Genomic DNA, 19967 nt, shown 5'->3' on the forward strand with positions numbered 1-19967 from the left:
TTTATGTAGAAAAATCCGTTTAGAATAAAACTGTTTTGGCGGAAGAGTTATGAGAGAAGACTTATCCCTTGAACATCTATGATCGTACAGCGTATTAACTTATCCGCTTACGTGAACGCTTCATTAAGTACGTACTTTGCACACCTGCTGTCAAGCAGCATAATACACTCATTTAAGACAATGCGCTTATATTATATCTATATCCTGCTTATGCACTTCGAAGTTTACTTGACTAATTTTGAAATGCTGTTGAAGCTGTACATATAATAAGATCTGTATCATCTAGTGTATTCAATGTACGATACTTAACGTTTGAAAATTTTATATTACAACAAAAAAATACTTTTAATATAACAACATTTTGAAAAGCCGATATGGCTTTCTTTATGTGAGCACCGAAAATACCGCGTTATGTGCGATGTCAACATTATTTGCGACGGGTGGTGTTGTAAGAGATAAGATTTTTATGAATAATTTGTATAGTTTGTGGCGGATGAAAACGACGTTTTTCGCATAAACACATGCTTGCTTAGATAGTCCCTGCCATAGTTAATGTCATAAACAAGAATCAACAATCAATAAATACGTTTGAATTTGAAACCCGTAAAATGTATACATTACAAACTGATAACTATAAATTTACAGCACTGGATATGTATGGGTACAAATTATTGAAATTATTGAAGGTGTGTATAAGCAGCAAAACAAAAATAAAAGTGCATTAGGCTCTATAAAGTAACTGTCAATACGAATCTGACTTCTGGTTACTTAAGAGTTTTCATCCCGGAAAAAATAAATATTGGGCATTCAATTCAGGAGTAAAACAGTCACATCATACGTTATTAAATACACGTGCATCAGTAATGACTCTTGTTATTGGATTAACCGAAAATAGAGAAAATCTGTATATACTCGATTACATATAAGCTGCAATATGTAAATTCTCCGCATGTTGCAATTTAAGCTTGTTAGTTGATGAGGTGGACTTTGAACGCGCAAAATTCGTCAGGTATATAAACGTCTGCATTTTAGTTTCATTACCAACTGCTCAGAATTCTCCGAGAAACGACAAAGGTGAGTCTTGTTTATTCACTTTCATTTGCTTTCAATGATAGTTAGTATTTAATTCGCAGTTTGTATGACATTTATACTGTATCAATCTCTATCTTAGAATTAACAAATTAACCCATTTATGCCTAGCGTCTAGAAAAAGGCCTTGGCAAACAGCGTAGACCCAGATGAGACGCCGCATGATGCGGCGTCTCATCTGGGTCTACGCTGTTTGCTTAAAAGAATTTTTATGTAAGAACTATTCTAAGTATAGAATTAAATATTATAGACATCCCTAATTTCGGAAATAAATTGATCGAATTTAGGAGGACGGGAGAGTCCACTGGGCATAAATGGGTTAAATTAATTGCTTCTTAATAAAACGATAGAAAGTAAACTCATACAAAAGGACGATTTGACGGATGATTTTTTAAACAACGACTGATGTGGTAGTTTTAAACTACTAATTATTTTATTTTTCTAAAGGGCATGTACATGTTTAATATTATGGTCAATTTGTGGCATTGAACATTATGCTTGTGCTTTTGCTATATGCAGCCTTGGTTGAAGATAGCATTTTGCTATTTCATGGGTACACCTTCTGTAAATTACAACTAGTTGAGTGTAATTGTAGCGAAACGATTTATTTAAATATTTCAAATATTTGTCGGGAACATCGGGTTTTAGGGAAATAAGCATTACTTTATCAAGATTTGTTTTTTGCCTGCGGGTTGTTGAGACCCATACGCCCACACCTGCAATTAGATATGGGACTTTGGAAACAATAACACACTGGGCCGCGAGCATGATCCGTGAAATACACGACTTGTCGTGGGGACTTGGCTGAATACATCTTAAACACGAACTGCCACGATAGTTTGTTTCTACCGTCTGTTAAACAATCTCCACGCAGAGTTGTCGTTCCTTGCTATCACATACAACTCTGCGTAAGGCTCAGCATGCCATTTTGTCTACCAAATAGGTTAAAATGAACAAACGCATTCAATGTATATTTGAGTGGATATTTAAGATCGCATGCATTAAATTAAGAAATATGACTTTTAAATGTACGATAATTCGTGCAAAAACTTGCGAGTTTTAATGCAACTCTTTGGAACTATTTTATCGCCCATTTACGCAGATGGAATCATTCCATGCACTTCACAAATGTAAACAATTGAACATATTTTTTTATTGAGTGACGTTAGGAATTGCTTCGACGTGTGTATGTATGTTGGTTTCTTAACATAAAAAACATATCAATTTAATATAATAATGAATTAAGACTGATATAAGATATCATGGTATGAGATGGTTTTCGTTAATGCAGTTAATGCAATGTAACCGTCGTGCAAGAGATTGTTTAGTATACTGTAACCTCAATGATGAACGCTTGGAATGATCATGACATGAATGAGACGCTTTTATAACAATACTCCGTTCTGAGCCAAACACAGAGGTGAATGTAATGTGACCGTCGTGCAAGAGATTGTCTGTTAAATTGTAAACCTACCTGTGACTTCACGCTATTTGTCAGATCAATAATAGGTCATATTTGACGATGCTGCGAAGCATTTTGTACCCAATTTTTTTGGCATAATTTTTGTAGCCCACAATTTTCGTACCCAGTTTTGGTTCGTACCCAAAATTTTCGTACCCACATACACAATTTTGGTGATGTAGATAAACTTAAATTGATGCTTTTATTTCCATCCTCTTCAAAAGCATCGTCACATCAGTACTGTCAGTACTTTGATTAAGAATAGGCTGATGGCTTTTAAAATTTTCTTAATACCAGGTGATTACTACCGACATGCTTTGAACAGTACCATTGTCGAAAGAATAAAAATTAAATATGAGTCTATCATATAATTTTTGCAAAGAAACGTACGTGAACATATACATTTTTATTTTATGTTTCCTTAATGGTCTTGAGCAAATACGTATCAGATCAAAAGGAATCGCGATAATAAAATTGTCATATTGTCAAATGCACAAGTTGTTGTATCTAAGTTATCTTTTTTTTAATCACATGCTCATTAAACTAAATGTTGTTAACGAAAAATGTCGCTTAAAATTGATGTATTTTCCCGTTTTAGACTTTATTTAAGAGCTTCAAACTCTGAAGGAAAGCTTTTATTACGTATCATACCATTTGCTTTTACTCTTTACCGTTTCATTAAATTTCACAGAACGACGTTGTTCGTATTGCTTAAGAATATTAATGTTTGGGCGCAGCAGTCTTTTACAAAAAAACAAAGACGTGCCGTCCATTTATACACACTAACATCATAGTGTATTATATCAAAGGATCATAATAAATAGTATTCAAAAACTATATGTGGATTAGCCGGTATCCACCACTTTAGAAATTAAACTGTCAAAAGAAAACGTCTTGACTGTACAAAACAGTAAGACCAACCTCATTACTAACAGACGCCTCCCCAGGTTCCCCTGTCGCAAATCTTCCCTGTCCCTAGAAACATTGGTCAAATCGGACAACACCGCCGACGTCGCCAAAACCACCGAAGCTACATCCAAATAAATTCCGTTCTATCACACGCAATCCGCCTCACTTACATCCGCTTATCTGTCCGGAGCCAGTATGTGACGGACCAACGGGGCGAAAGCCAAATTTATACAGGAAGCGCCTTTGCGGATCATAATTCTTTAAGAATTAGAATTCACTGGACATATAGTTTATGCAAACGTGTAGAAAATTATTTAATGAATATATGATTAATGTATATTGACGAACATAACACAACGGTCTACACCGGAAACTGCAAATTATTGGGGACACGAAATGTGTACATTAATTCGAATGTTGACTTTCGTCATTAATTTAAACATGGAATAGAATGCTCCTAAAAGAAGGGGTATACATTTGAATCTGTGTCAACGTTGCGTGATCAGTTAATGCACGTAACACGTGACAATGACCCATATGCCTGTTTGATAATAGCCATGTGAACTGAGATACAAGTAATGAGTTCACTCGAATACGTGTGTTGTGGTGTTTTCGCTGTACGTTAAATATCCATATCTTGGACAATTAACAAAATTGTTTTATATTTTTGGATATATATTACCATTTGTAACGAGCTCTTTACGTTTTACATATTTCGAAATCTGGAAGTAATCATTCAGATGTTTTGGAGAGAACTATTATTTGATGCGCGTTAGTCTGTTAATAATCTAATTGAGAAAAGTTTTTTATCAGCATTGTTGCCAAATACCATTACTTTACTCATGAGCAATTTAACACACACCTTACACTTTTAAAACTTATAGCATAACCTATTTTAAATAGACATGTATTTCGACTACAATATATATTTGTGGGTAATATATAACCATATATTACATACCTTAAGGGTTGTTGGTTTCATCATAAATAATTTATTAGAAACGTATACAAACTACGGACTGTCTTGTATATATAGGTGTGTGTTTCGTTAAAGGTCAATAAGAACTGGTACGGTAATGGTTCCCCTTCATTTATTCAATCTTATTTGTTTCCCATAGTGGCAAGAGGAACACGTTTGTGTTATTTATATAATAAATGTTTCGGCGAGCACATACTATTGGATATTTTTTTATAGGATTTTGTATAATAATAACTGTTCATTAACTGTAAAATATAAATTCCATGGAAAGAATTATGTCAACCATATGCAAAGATACAACACAAAATTGTGGGAAAACACGTTACATACTTACACATTTCTCAAATTCAGTTCTTGTGCCCGATATTGTCCTTCGGTTTTAACGTCTTGGTAAACAATTTCAATTGAATTATGTTTGCTTTCCAAAGCACATTTTTGAGGTTTTATGTGCAAACTTGATACATGACTCACAGGTTTTTGCATTCGGACGTCAATGACTGCATATCAACTTTAAACATATTTGACTGCCAGTGTATACAAAAGTCTACTAAGTCTTATTTCAATGCTTATGATTCCATGAGTACGGCATTTGAGATACCTTTTCAGTGTTTGAATTATTAAATATTATGCATTACTTGATGTTGGCTCTCTTATTTTGGATTATCAAATCTGTTTCATTATTTTCAACTAAGACGGTTGTGTATAATTATTTTTCCCCACACCACACCATTTTAAGTGCTGTTTACTATTGCTTTAACATATTAAGTTTATTTTTTTTTAATAATCTTTTTACAATATGTTTCTTCAGTTTTTCTATTTAACTTCTCCAGTAACGATCCCAGAAGATGAATACAAAACACCTGATGTGTTTGTTAGTGGCGGCCGCAGTTCTTCTGGCCATTGCTCCGGCAGCAAACGCCCGATACTATGATTACGGATATGACGGAAACTATGGCTACCCCGGAAACTATGGCAACTCCGGAAACTATGGCTACCCCGGATACAATGACAACTATTATGGTGGATGGCTAGGAAAACTTTTCGGAGGATGGGGCGATTATGGATATGGCGATTATGGATATGACGATTATGGATATGGCAAATAAACATTGTAATGAAGTTGTCCTTAAAGGTGTGATACCTTCATTTCTGTTTAACTAATTAGCATAGAGATCATTAGTAAATTGATAATTTTGTTTGGTATTGTACGTTTGTTTGTGTGGAACAAAGCTTAAACTAAAAATAAATAATTGCAATACAAATATGTTTAAACACTCAAACACTATTTAACATGTCTAAAGTGTCTGATGTGTAATGTAATGAATACCAACAGAACGTAACAATGAGCGCATGTAGTGAAAAGATCTGCAGTGGCTGCTTATTACAAAGTTATATGCAGCAACAGTCGGCAGGTTGTTAAGTTTCATTCACCTTTTTAAATTTAGATCAATTTCAAGTTGTCTCAATTTTCCTTTGCTTTGAGCCATTAAGTATCCTTGAAGTTTGATGACAGGCGTACCCAATCGGAGTGGTTCTATCACAAAACTTTTATTTTATTGTTAATACGGTAAAAATGGACTTGTTTTCTTTTCAGAGAAGCGTATCTACCTATACCATAGTTTGCCAAACATACAGAAAACCTTTCCATGTGATTGACGTTCATATATTGTTGTAAAAATCAATGAATAAACTAAATCGGACATCAACTTGGTGTTATTTATTTAATTAAATTTATTGAAGACAACATATTGTTTTGGGCGAAACAGATAACAATTAAAAACTCAACATAAAGGGGCTGATGTTTGTGGCATGCATTCAATTTTACACTATTTATTATCATGCAATTATGGCAACAATCTTGACATACTATCAACCAGTATTAAGTACAAGATTAATTATATAATCAATCAGCGAACAAAAGAGGGGAACACACACTGACACTGTAATTAGGCTATTTGGCTTGTATGCTCAGAATAAGAATTTTAAATATAGTATGCGTGTATGTTTTTGCTAAGACATCATTACGTGAACTATATATATATATATATATATATATATATACCAATATATAGTGCCAGTTACGCGGTCTCGGTAGTTTTCAGACTGTACTTACGAGGTCAATATAAAAAACGGGGTCTATATACAACCCCGCATTCTAGGCTCCTTTAATTACTATGAGGGGGGTGTAGGGGAGGTAATGCAATCAAATCTCACAATAAGGTCTTAAATCGAAAACCACAATCACGTCTGAAATTGAAATTGTATATACCTCGCAAATAAGTTCGCTATATATTTCCTTGTATAAGACGTTAAATAAATGGCGTGTTCATAAATAACAATATATAAGGTACCCTTATATACCTTAATTCATGTTAATATCGGATAAAAAAGGGTATGGAGATACATGTATTTAAAGTGGGAACCCCATGACCTATGTCTAAATCAGAGACCCCGTAACTGGTCATATGTGTGAATATATATATATATATATATATATATATATATATATATATATATATATATATATATATATATATATATACGTTTCTGAGTTATTATAATAATATATGTTTAAGATAAATATCTCATTGCATAAATGCAATTCCAAAATTACAATTAGGAGAGATATTCTTGAAAACATATAAAAGTATTTGTATGCCCCCGTTAGGGTGGCATATAGCAGTTGAACTGTCCGTCTGTCAGTCTGTGCCTCCGTCCGAAAACTTTAACATTGGCCATAACTTTTGCAATATTGAAGATAGCATGTTGATATTTGACATGCATGTGTATCTCATGAAGCTGCACATTTTATGTGGTGAAAGGTCAAGGTCAAGGTAATCATTCAAGTTAAAAAGTAAACAAACACACTTCAAGGGAAGTAAAAAGCTTTAAAAGGGAGATAATTTGTAAACCTACCAAATGATATATTGAAATTTTATTTCAAAGCGGCGCAATAGGGGGCATTGTGTTTCTGACAAACACATCTCTTGTTCTTATTGCAAGTGGCTCATAAAAATCGAAAATGTTTAACCTGTTGTCATAGCTTTGAACACGCACGTCGAAACTCGCAATTGATTAAGAATATATAACAAAACACGCCCTATATTGTTTAATGTTGTCCGATCCGAACAGCGTCGTATAATTAAGCGATCGTTAGGATTTGACTTCAATAACATTGACGTGTTGGCGACCATTCCGTACATAAAGCCACCGACGCTTTAGAATTACATATATTTGTCATCATATGAAACATAGTGTGTAAAAGATGTCAGTAACCAAACGGTTTACTGGCTTATTGAATTCACGCTTTAACCTTATTATACTCCGACGTATTTGGAAATATTAACACAATATGGCCTAATAACCTGTTTGGTTCCTTCCTGAAAAAAATGAAGAATTTTCAGCATTCATACTATGATAAAAATAATCTCGTTTTACTTGATTTATTTACTTGATATTATTGAGAATCGTACAATCGTTATGCGTGTGTGTGAATGTCAACTATAGAAAAGTTTGGCAGAATCACACATAAATCGTGATGAATTTGTGAATAAATATGCCTATATAACAAAAAACATGGCGTAAGAATCAAACACAACGAAGCGCAATCAATATGACTTTTACCAATACAATATTTTTCTCTATATAATAAACACATTATAATGAAATAAACTTGCCAATACATGTTATTCTCTTAAAAGTACTTCAAATGCTACCCTGATGTCACCGTAGAACTGAGCTTATTAAAAAATTAAACGGAAATGTGTCGTTGCTCTTAAACAATCCATCATTCTTACTTTGATCTTAACAAGGTTAAATTTCTTACGGTAAGATGAAGAAACGGCTGAATTAAGTTATTTATAATTACACATTGAATATCAATTTATTACTGAAATACATATGTTTTCATATACTTGGAAACGATTTTTAAATGTTACCTGATATAATTTATCAAAGGGATCTCGGAGTAAACACTCACACAGATTTAGTAAGCATTACACGATAAATATGTTATTTGCTTTTTTTTAAACATGTAAATATGATAACGCTTAGGTTTACGGAGAGGATACCTGTTCAACATTCGAAGAGGTTGCATGTACCTAGATACGCGTGTATTCGATTACCTCACCTAAATGTATATCGTAATATCAACATGTACAATGTTTGCGACAGTTAACTACCAATATAGCAATAAAAAGCGTTAATGTACTTAATTTCTTCGCAAGTTTGAGTTTTAATTTCATAAGTAACACGAATGCCAAACTGTGACAAGATACGCCCGTTTGAAGGACAACATGCTAACTTTACCATTTGAGTGGCAAAATAATATATATTTTTTTTAAATTAAGAAGCATGTAACTTTATCATTTGAGTGGCAAAATGATATAATTTTATATCATAACTAACCATTTGAGAGGCAAAGTGATATATTTTTTATATCATAACAAACCATTTGAGAGGCAAAGTGATATATTATTTAGAATTAAGCAACTTCTCCGTAACTTACCATTTAACTGCATAACTAACCATACATACTTTATCCCGATCCATACATTCGTACAATGAACTACATTAATGCTGAAAAAAATACCCGTAAATAAAATGCCGACTGTAAATTTCCTCACAATCGTGGAAAGTACGAACGAAAACCGGCGAAACAAGTGTAGCATGATAAAACAGCTAATAGACAAGGCTGAAAGATACAATGGTGATTGTTTTAAACGCATTAAGTGACCCTGTGACCTATTTTTTGACCCGGCATGACCCATATTTGGACATGACCTAGATATCATCTAGATGCAACTTCTGACCAAGTTTGATGAAGATCGGATGAAAACTATTTGAATTAGAGAGCGGACACTGCTGTGGACGCCGCCCGCCCGCCGCCCGCCGCCCGCCGCCCGCCAAGGGTGATCTGATAATACGTTCCGTTTTCAACGGGCGTATACAAAGTTGATTTTTTCTAAAATTTTCAAATTCTGAATTGACAGTTCTCAACTCTCTCAACATTGTTTAGAAAACATATAGTTATATCAGGCAAAATACATGATACATGCACAATCTAATGTCCAAGATCATCCGCGAAACCGTTGAATTACTAATTCTAGAGATCGACAAGTGATAAAATAATAACATCAAGTGGATCTGCTTGCAGGGCCGCGTGTTGATTTATAAATGAGAGTGACACGTAACGAATTGGATAGGCTGCATATTGCGAGATAATGATTGATAGTGTACTGATCAACTTTATCACCGTTGCATTGTGAACTGTTAGTATCAAGTAATTAACTTTTATTTTTATTTGTCAATTTTATAGTATAGCTATGAATTAACAAACTGAAGCTTGTATTGGTTTATGTTACATTAATAAGTACCAATTGGTCATTGCAATTGAAAACAATTGACATCCGGTATTCAGTACGATCGCGGTGCATTCATTGTTTAAAGTAACACCTATCTATAATTGCAACACCATTTAAAAATAACAAGATAGGAAACAAATTACATATGGTTATAATAATATTGTAAATAAATGACGAAGCACGTATTATCTGTTCAACTTTCGTTTTTTTGGTTTTTAAGTTTTAAATTGCCCAACTATGCGACAAAAACAAACGCAAACCAAACTAAAAAATTAACTGGGTTCAATGCCTTGAAACTCTCATTATACACGATTGGGAGTCTCAATAGTTCTGATGGTCCCAAAACTTACATTGAGCCAATATTTTAAGAGTCATTACGATCCTGCATGTGGTCAGTAGAACCATAACATATACTAATAATATCTCATTTGAAATAAGGCAACTATTTCGTTGTGTATATTACAAAGTCTTGTCTACTTGCAGTCATCACTAAATCATATGCTGGCTGATGATACACTTAACCATCTTAATTGCACACATCGTATACATGAGGATTTTTTTCATTTCACGGGACTTATTTTAATTATTTAAGGAATTACAGTGTTATCATAAAAAATAAGTATATGGTAACATGTGAAATTCTGTAGAACTAATCAAGGTTACGTCATTTTATGGGTGTTTGATAATGACTGGATTTAGTTAGAAAGCTTGCATAATCTTGTGTGTGTCATGAAGCATAATATTCTCATTTTCTTTTGGTGACATTCGATTATGACAGGAAGAGTATTGTCCACATTAACTTTCGTTGATTGTATTGCAAACGTGTATACTGGAAGTATATATAACACACACCAAAATATACATGTAAATGCGAAGGAAAACATTTACGTTTAATCGCACGAACGAATGCACCATTTGTAGTTGCAAGGAAGATACTCAATATAACATATACGTCAGCCCTATCAAATTTGACAACGTTTTTTTAAGGGCATGCGCTCTTCACGAAATCGTATATGATTATCTCCGATGTGTGTTATTATCTTATTTAAGTCAGTAAGACAACATGCAAACCTTATTAGAGACTCAGAAAATGCATATATTGCTTACAATTATTATGCTTATGATTCCCTCTTTCTCTGATTTAAAGACAAGTAAATGTGTTTTGGTGTCGTCATGTTTATGGTCTCCCTTGGTACAATACTATGCATACTGGTATTCGAAGAATGTATTCAATTACAAGTTCACGCATTTGAATATGTAAATGGAAGAGAAGTACCCGTTTCTTGTGAAAGGAATTGTTACATGCATCGCATAATAATGGGTCGACTTGTTTACGTTTGGAAGACCAATCGTTTCACTGTAATAGCAGAATCAATCAATACAAGTCGCAGATTAAGTCGAATACGTCAACTGAAAACATACCATCCAAACAATGTTCTACGTCCTGATAGTATTTAGTGTCGAGATTTCACACCTATTGAAGTAAAATTGCTGATTTCTTATCAAGATGTGTTCGAGGTGGTCATTTGATAGTATAGTTGTGTAATGAGTTGAGAGCGTCCTGTGCGATATAGAGGCAAGAGTATTGAGACAGTTATTTTTATAAATATTTTAAGGATCATTCCTAAATGTGCTAGATATAAATACATATTGCAAACTACTTTAATAAAAAAAAACTATAAAACTCACATCTCCCGGACCATATTTGAACGATAAATATGCAAACGGAAATTGAAAAGAAACATGAGCGTTCATGAGCAGTCCTCTTTTTTATACTGTAGATACAGTCACGCTTATAATACAAACAAGTATAAATATTTTCATTTTGATCACAGATATATTTATACTCAATAACCATTAACGAAATAACATCTCATCGCAGTACATTTCTACTGGGGTGAAAAGAGCAAACATGTACAGTACAGTGACGGCATTTCATAATTTTATGACGTTAGTAAATTTTTAAATTTTCTTTTTCAGCCATGCGTTTTGTGCTTAACTTTAAAAAAGACATTTAATTGAACCATTATGTGGTTAACCACTATAGGGTTATTTCGAATAAACATATATAAAGTTGCTAGTCACATACATCCTAAACAACTCGCGCAGGCTTGTGATTTAGTTTAAGTAAGCCGCGTTAAAAAATATAATATTGTATTGAACACTACCCTTGTATGGTTACTTTCTTCAATTGGTTCAGATTTATATTTAATAAGTGATATACGTTGTAACACTTTAACATAACGCCATACCGACTAACACATTACAGTTCGTATATATACTATTGAATCTATACTTTTGATGTTGTAAATAAAATAAAACTGTTATAATAATACATGTAAATAAAAGCAAAATAAACAGAAAATATGTTATGTGTTCACCATTAATTTAATGCAGTATCATCAATTATTTAGATATAAACAACGCTAGCAACACTAAATGAAGGGGTTCGTTTATACAAGTGTTAATAATTTCTTATTCGTATATAGAATTATTTTGTAAGAGTTGAAATAGCTAGGTCACTATTAAAGGAGTAACACCTGTAATCACGAATAGTTTAAGCTATACAGCAATTGTTCAGGATCTACGTGTTGTCAATAATGTTAATCAAATCGCTGAAGGCACTGAAGTTGTTCGCTATTGCATAATTGAAGACGCAATTCATTTTTCAAAATTAAGCGCAAGTTTGAAATGAACACACGCCATTCAAATCTATGAAGAGTGTGTCATAACGCACGGGTCGAACTTTTTGTGCACTTTTTGTCATCCTATTTATGTCATAGAGATAACTTGGACAAAATATCAACAACATGGCTCTTTTTGGACGTTCTAAAAGCATAGAAAGTATGATAACAATGGTAATGAGAACTGAATATAAAGACAATTTGCAATCACTATCATATTATATTGTTGGAATATCGCATACCTATCTCACTAAGAATATAATTTCATGATGAAAATTCCCTGTACAAAACTTTTGATTTTGACACCATATACACATTCGAAATAAACAATAAGATAATTGATGAAAATAAATAAAAAATAAATCTGCGAGCAATATTGTTTACTCACGAATTAGGTAGTCATAAAGACAGCCCTGGACCCGTGCATTGTTGTTTATGCATTACCTGTTACCCGAGCATCTACCCGAACACGGTGTCAACAACTCTGACCTAAACATAGGTAAAGAGCACTAATGCGCTTTTTCGGCGTAGCTGTTTTACTCACCTTTTCATCTTAGTGACTTTTACATAACGCCAACAGACACGCATGCATTTTTTCGAATATTTCATAGGCTGATTCGAGATACAACATCTGAACTTTTGCTACATCACTGTAACTGTGCTCAGTGCAAAGGATGTAGCACTGTTCAGTGTAAATTCTGACTGCGCAAATGCACATGTTGGGTTTAACAAACGCTGGCCGAAACGCATAAGACCAATTTTCGCATGACGCGGCTATGAGCGTGTTATTTAAATGTTTCGAAAGAAAACTGCGTTTAAATCAAATATCAACATAAGATATATTTCGATAGTGAAGAAATATACTCATAATAAGGCATGTGAGGACACATATGATGTGCACTCCCGTAGTATATTTTTTTTATCTACTTATGTCACATTATGGTTAGAAATTGTAGGTAGAATATGTGGGTTTACCTCATGTAAGAAATATTGAAAATTTTATCAAAAGGGCCAGTAAACATGACAGTCACAAAGTGCACATATGTTCAAATAAGCTTATCGATGAGGGAGAGATTAAAGAATAGTATAGTTGACACAAGGCCGGGTATGTTTGTATTGGTCAGGCAAAAGTGTTTATTCAGTTAAATCTCTCATCAAAAGCTTGGATAAAGCTTGTTAATATTTAGGTGGTTTGTTTATCCCGTTCCCAGGGCTTCATTGATTCAGTATCTTAAGTAATCCATCCAATCAGAAACAACCACGCATGGAACACTGACCAATGGGATTGATAACTGAGTTTCACGGGGTAGATGTTAGAGGGAAATAGTCAGTTAGCGTTTAGACCTAGAGGTGGATAGTTGGAAAAAGACACAATCATGTAGCAATCACAATGTATTTGTATAACCGAAATATTAGTTAAGTCAGACATTAAATTGGACTAGAAACTGATAGATGGTGTTGTTGAATATTTTATCCTTCATTATGCAGAGAAATTAATGTTACTAGAGAGGGACGGACTTTTCCCATGCGTGACACGAGAAATGGTAGTTAATGCAGATCTCGTTATCTTGGCAATACGCGCATGACGAGATATCGAATGATAGGCTACACACCGGTATTTTAAGAGTTATGAACATTGTTAGTAACTATGTGTCGTCCATGAACTATGAACGATTACGAGACACTTACACTAATGTGTGGTTTGACAAATTGAATGCTAACACACATTTCATGCGTTGAATATGCAACTTACAAGTGAAAAAAAAACAACACACAATAGTTAAACTTTTGTTTTCATTTTTTTTATTTATTTAGAAAAGTAAATTGCAAACTTTATTTCAAAGTCAGCGTAGCGTATACGCCGACTACATTTTTAAAAGATATTTCTTGTTATATTTAGTTGTTTTCGGTTTTAGCGATTATAAAGCATTTTTGAGGTTGTCTAAAGTATGCCTGTAGTAATTGGTGAACTCATGTCTAAAGTTTTATAAATTGAGAACTGTGAATAACTAGTTCTACTAATGCTTTGCTAGCACCCGTAAATACAAAAGATCGCCGCTATCTGTTGAGAACAAAAGAACGTTTCCCAGAAAGCCCCGCTGTAGAAGCATGAACGAGGTTACGAAACAGACCATTCGTACTATTATTATTATAATTTATTGTTTGTTATATTCGGTTTGAGCGATTATGAAGCATTTTTGTTGTTGTCTATCATATCGCTGAAGTTATTGTTGAACTCATGTTCAACGTTTTACAAATCTAGAATATAGGCTAAACAAGCGTTACCTATACTATTGCGTTGTTTTCTCGAATCTATTAATAGCCTCAGATTATGAATGACCTGTACTCCGTCATTGAAGTGTATGTGAAAGCAAGGAACGACAACTCTGCGTGGAGATTGCCGTGCAATTGGACTCTCCATTGTTTATCGGCAGCGGCATCTATTAATAGCCTCAGATTATAAATGAGCTGAGCAAAAATACTACGTCATGAAGACGCAGCAGAAAGTGGACTATTTTAATCATTCATAAACAATCTCTTCCGCGACACGTATAATACAATCATTGTTAATTGATTCTTTTTTATATACGCTCCGTTCAAAATTATTACATTTAACACGATATTCATTTGTTTACATTTGTGAATGAATATAGTTGGAGAACTCAAACCTTTTGCATAAATTATACAACTCTTTCTCGCGCGGATACGGTGTGTGTGGCAAGTAGTAGGCTCTCCGTAGATAAGACGAACCGACTTGAAATTTTGAGTAACAACATTAGCTGGTCGCTACGCGACCAACTGATAAAAACAATATTAGCGCTCACAAAATGCTCTATTTTAGGCTGGACACGTTCTTTCTGATTTCCCATAGACAAAGTGGTATTTACAGCTTACTTCGATGTCTTCAGTGAATTTTCACGATTTTGTCTCCACTTTATTAAATTATCTTTACGATATGCGATGCAGTGAAATAGCTCCTTCTGACGCGAATATTGGATACTTTTTATATGCACAGGTGAATGACAAAAGTATATTCTATAATCTTACAGCAACATATACTATCCGCTTATGTGATTTGTATTCAATTTAAAAATACAGTCAAGTAGCACGTGTTGGAAGAAAGCCCAGTCAACAGGGTATAAGTACGTTATTTTAACGCCTCATGTCCGACAACATCATGAACACAAATGCCATTAAAGACAGTTCGCTTATATTGTATCTATCTCCTGCTTATGCAATTACAATGCTGTATAAACTGTACATACAAAACGATAAGTATCATTCTGCTAGTTTATTTAAACAACCATAATTAGAATGTTTAATTATCCGGAATATTTGCTTTTTCGCCTACGGGTTTTTGAGACTCATGCGCCCACACCTGCAATGACTGTTTTTGCTCTTTTTTAATACCATAACTTCTACTGAAATGCGTTGAACCGTACCATTGTTTGCCGAAATAATAAATATTAAATATGTGTCCGATATATTAGTTTTGCAAAGAAAAAACGTGAACGTGAATATTTTTATTAAAGTTATCCTTAACGGTCATGCAGAAATACTTAAAAAACGTTTATTAAAATTTAAATTGAGAAAACGAGATAAAATGCTTATATTATTTCATCTCAGTTAATATGCTGTTTGGTTAATATTTCATGTTTTAGTCAAACGTTCATTAAAATAAATGTAATAAACGAATAATGTTGATAAAAAAGAATTCTTATTACATATACGACTTTATTTAAGAGCTTGTACATCTGAAGGAAAACAGGGCAGTATTGTAGCGTACAATTTGCTATTGCTCTTTACCTTTTTCATTCAATTACTTAGAACATTTATTATGGCGAAGCAGTCGTGTTTCACAAGCAAGGACTTGTCGTCATTTTATACACACTTACATCATCGTGTTTTATATCAAAGGATCATAACAAATCATATTAAATGCTTTATGTTTATTAGCCCGTATCCAAAAATTTAGGAATAAAACTGTCAAAATAACATCTTGATTATATGACACAGTAAGACCAACCTCATTAAAAACGGACGCCTCGCCAGCTTCCACTTCCGCAATTCAACCTGTCCCCAAAAACCTTGGTCACATCCGGAAAATCCGCCGACGTTGCAAAAAGCTACTACCAACTAAATGTATTTCTTTTCCACCCAATCCGTCTCACTTAGATCCGCCGAGCTGCTCCGGTCCCAGTACTGGGCATACGGAAAGTGAATGGCTACCAGGACCAATGCAAGCTTTATACACAAAGCGCGTGTGTTGATCATATTTCTTAAAGTTTCGGAGTTCATTGAAAATTTATTTTATGCAAATAGCAGAACTATAATTTAAGCAAATAAGATTGCAGTATATTCACAAAAATAGCACAGCGGTCTCCTCAGGAAACTGCAAATTATTGGAGCCACGGAATGCGTACTTTATTCGAATGTTGGCGTTCGTCATTACTTTTTAACATGCATTATTATGTTCCTTGAAGAAGGAACATCTTGTAATTTCATTATCAAATTTGCCTCTTTGTCACTTTACGCATGTCACACATTAAAATAACCCATAACATGTTTTGATATTAGCCATGTGAAAATTAGATACACTCAATTTACGAGATACATGTGTTGTTGTGTTTTGGTTGTACGTTGAATATCAATATCGTCAACAATTAACAGAGTTGTAGTTTATAAAAAGATAGACATTAAATTACGTTTTACATATTTCGAAATCTGACAGTGAGCATAACAATCTTTTTGAGAAATATATTATTAGATGCATATTACTCCCTGTCGTAATATCCATAAGAAACGTGTTTGATCAGCATCCTTGACAAATACCAATACTTTACTGACGTGGAATTGAACACACACCCTACACGTTAATACAGAAACTTATAACAAAACACATTTATCCCACTTTTACAGCGAATTCGGTTGATTAAAGCCGTATTGATTAAATTTCATCTATAATCAACGGCAGGGCTATAATCAACGGCACAAAATGACGTCATCAACTGCCGAACCGGGACTACTTTTTCCCACGCACCTCGTCACCTGTATTTGCCAAGTGCATCAATAATAAAAACAATCTAAAATGTTTGTCAATCTTAATGACCTTAAAACAAAGAAAAGTAGTAAAACACGTGTTTGTTGTCATTTATTGTCACTAAAACCTCTAGTATTAGGTAAATGTTACACTATGTTGCAAATAGGTTCTGTTGTTGTTGCTCCCCTTTGAAGAAGTCAGTTCGAGTTGCTCCCCTTTGACCGTAGAAAACAATCGTTTGGACCAAGAAATCCTGTGTTAATTTACAAGCTGTACTCGGATTTGCGTCTTGCGTCAACAATTCGGTGTCAACAATCTAGGTCAGATGCTGAAGGCCATGGCAAAAGACGCCGGCTTTCCCAAGCACAAGAGAATAACGAACCTCTCAGTTCGCAAATTCCTGGTCCAAAAACTTCGAAATGCAAACATTCCACCCACTGAAACCATGGTCATAACAGGGCACACAAATGTCCAGTCCATAACCAATTATTCCAGCATATCTGTTGAAAAGCAGCAAAAGTGTTCAAACATTCTTGCTCAATCCAGTAAATGTAACAATCCATCAGCTTCCTCTTGTTCACCTTCATGCAACGAAACTATGGCCGAAATGCAGCCTAGACAACCACTGTCTACCGTCGAACAAGTTGATTTTGATGTTCGCCCCACCCAATCACTTCACCAGCAAATGTCTTTCTCTAGTTCGAATAACTTTGCCTCACACTTCTTTCGTGCCACTATCCACATTCAAAATCTTAATGTGTATAGTAAGCTTAAATCCAAGTATTATTTGTTATTTCGTCACGACCTAACCGTATAACCACACATTATTACAAAGAAGCAAATATTGTGACCTCGTGATCAACTTGATAGTTTGATATCGAAAGTGAATTGTGTGTGGTGTTAGGCTACGTTGTAAACAAATGTAGTTCCTTGTATATAACAACTTAACGTCATATTGATATTATAAAACTTTAAGATTTGCAATTCAATTTGATTAAAATATTGTAATTAATAACGCTCGACTCTTTGTTACAGAACAATATTCTGATTTAAAAAATGATTATTTGATCAGCGAGTATTTTTGGAACGCGGAGTAATACACTGACATTAGTTACACTACAGTCATTATCAAAGTACGACAAGCACTCATGAAAACTAATTTTGTTTAAATAAATAAAGTTTACTGAATAATAAGTGGGATAAATAGAATAATAGGTTAGTGTTGATTATAGATCAGGTTTATCATGCTCGGAACGAAAACGAAAAAGCACTCGCCAAAGCTCGTGCTTTTTGTTTTCTAAGCCTCGCATGATAAACCTGATCTATAATCAACACTAACCGATTATTCCCTATTTAAATAGACATGTGTTCGAATACACTGTAAGAATGTTTGTGTAACATAAACTCATATATTACATGTCTAAAATATTGTGGATTTCGATATAATGAACAATAATTCCAATCTCAATAATTATCATATATGCATGTCAACTCAAGACTGTCTATAACGTAAATAATGCACTTTCAATGTAAAAACATAGCTACATTATTTGTTTTAATATGTTACGTATGTTATAAACGTTAAGAGATACTTTGTCAAGAAGCTACTATTCACGGTGTGTGATAATGAACTGGCACGGTAGTCATTTCTTTTATTCATTAAATAGATGTGTTCACCACGAAAGCAATAGCAATGCGTATGTCGTTTTTCTCAATTTTACATGTCTCTGCAGTCATGTATCATTGGCTGTTTCTCTGTCTCTATGTTTAAGTAAACTATGGTTAAGTAAACTAATACATTAGATTAAAAGCGTTATGTTAACCATACCCTGGTCTGACAAGATGCAGCTAAGAGTAAAGAGAATACAAAAAAATGATTAATATGTTGGATTCAGTGTTGGTGTCAGAGGTTGTCGTACAGATTTGGCGATATTGCTTTAATCTTCTGTTTGCATTATACTTGCTTTCCAAAGCACATTGTGAAGTACTAATTAGTATAATTGATACATGACTCAGTTTCTGTTGAGCAGTTTTGTCGGTGTATACGCCATTCGCTGCGCGTCACTTGTTAACGTTACTTTAGTTCTGGTGTTCTACTTTGAAATACAAGTGTCTCCAAATGTCTACTCAATCTTAGTCTTATTTCTAAGCTTATTATTCAATGAGTTCGACATTAAAATAATCGGTTCATGTAGAAAGATTAATAATATCCATTATATTTGTGGTGGCGCCCTTATAATTGATGACAAAATCTATTTTATTATTTTCAGATAATTTTTTTTGAAAAATTATTATTTTCCTCCAACCGCAAGTATTTGTGTGTTCCGTTATAGTTGTTTAATATGTTTTGTTTTGTTTTATTTTATACGCGTTTTTACAATAGATTTCTTCTGAATATGGGTTTGATTATTTATTCTACATGTAGTTAGGATCACCCAAG

The 19967-nt window shown here is 33.8% G+C and overlaps 1 long non-coding RNA gene across 1 annotated transcript; it reads left to right on the forward strand.

Moving 5' to 3' along the window:
- Positions 1-1048: 1048 nt before the first annotated feature.
- On the forward strand, positions 1049-6145 carry LOC127851288 (uncharacterized). The gene is made up of 3 exons (XR_008035722.1): positions 1049-1074; positions 5270-5571; positions 6034-6145. It is a non-coding gene; the product is annotated as an uncharacterized LOC127851288 (long non-coding RNA).
- The last annotated feature ends 13822 nt before the right edge of the window (positions 6146-19967 follow it).

The sequence above is a fragment of the Dreissena polymorpha genome, chromosome 11, assembly GCF_020536995.1.
Source record: "Dreissena polymorpha isolate Duluth1 chromosome 11, UMN_Dpol_1.0, whole genome shotgun sequence".
In the NCBI taxonomy this organism is placed as follows: Eukaryota; Metazoa; Mollusca; class Bivalvia; order Myida; family Dreissenidae; genus Dreissena; species Dreissena polymorpha.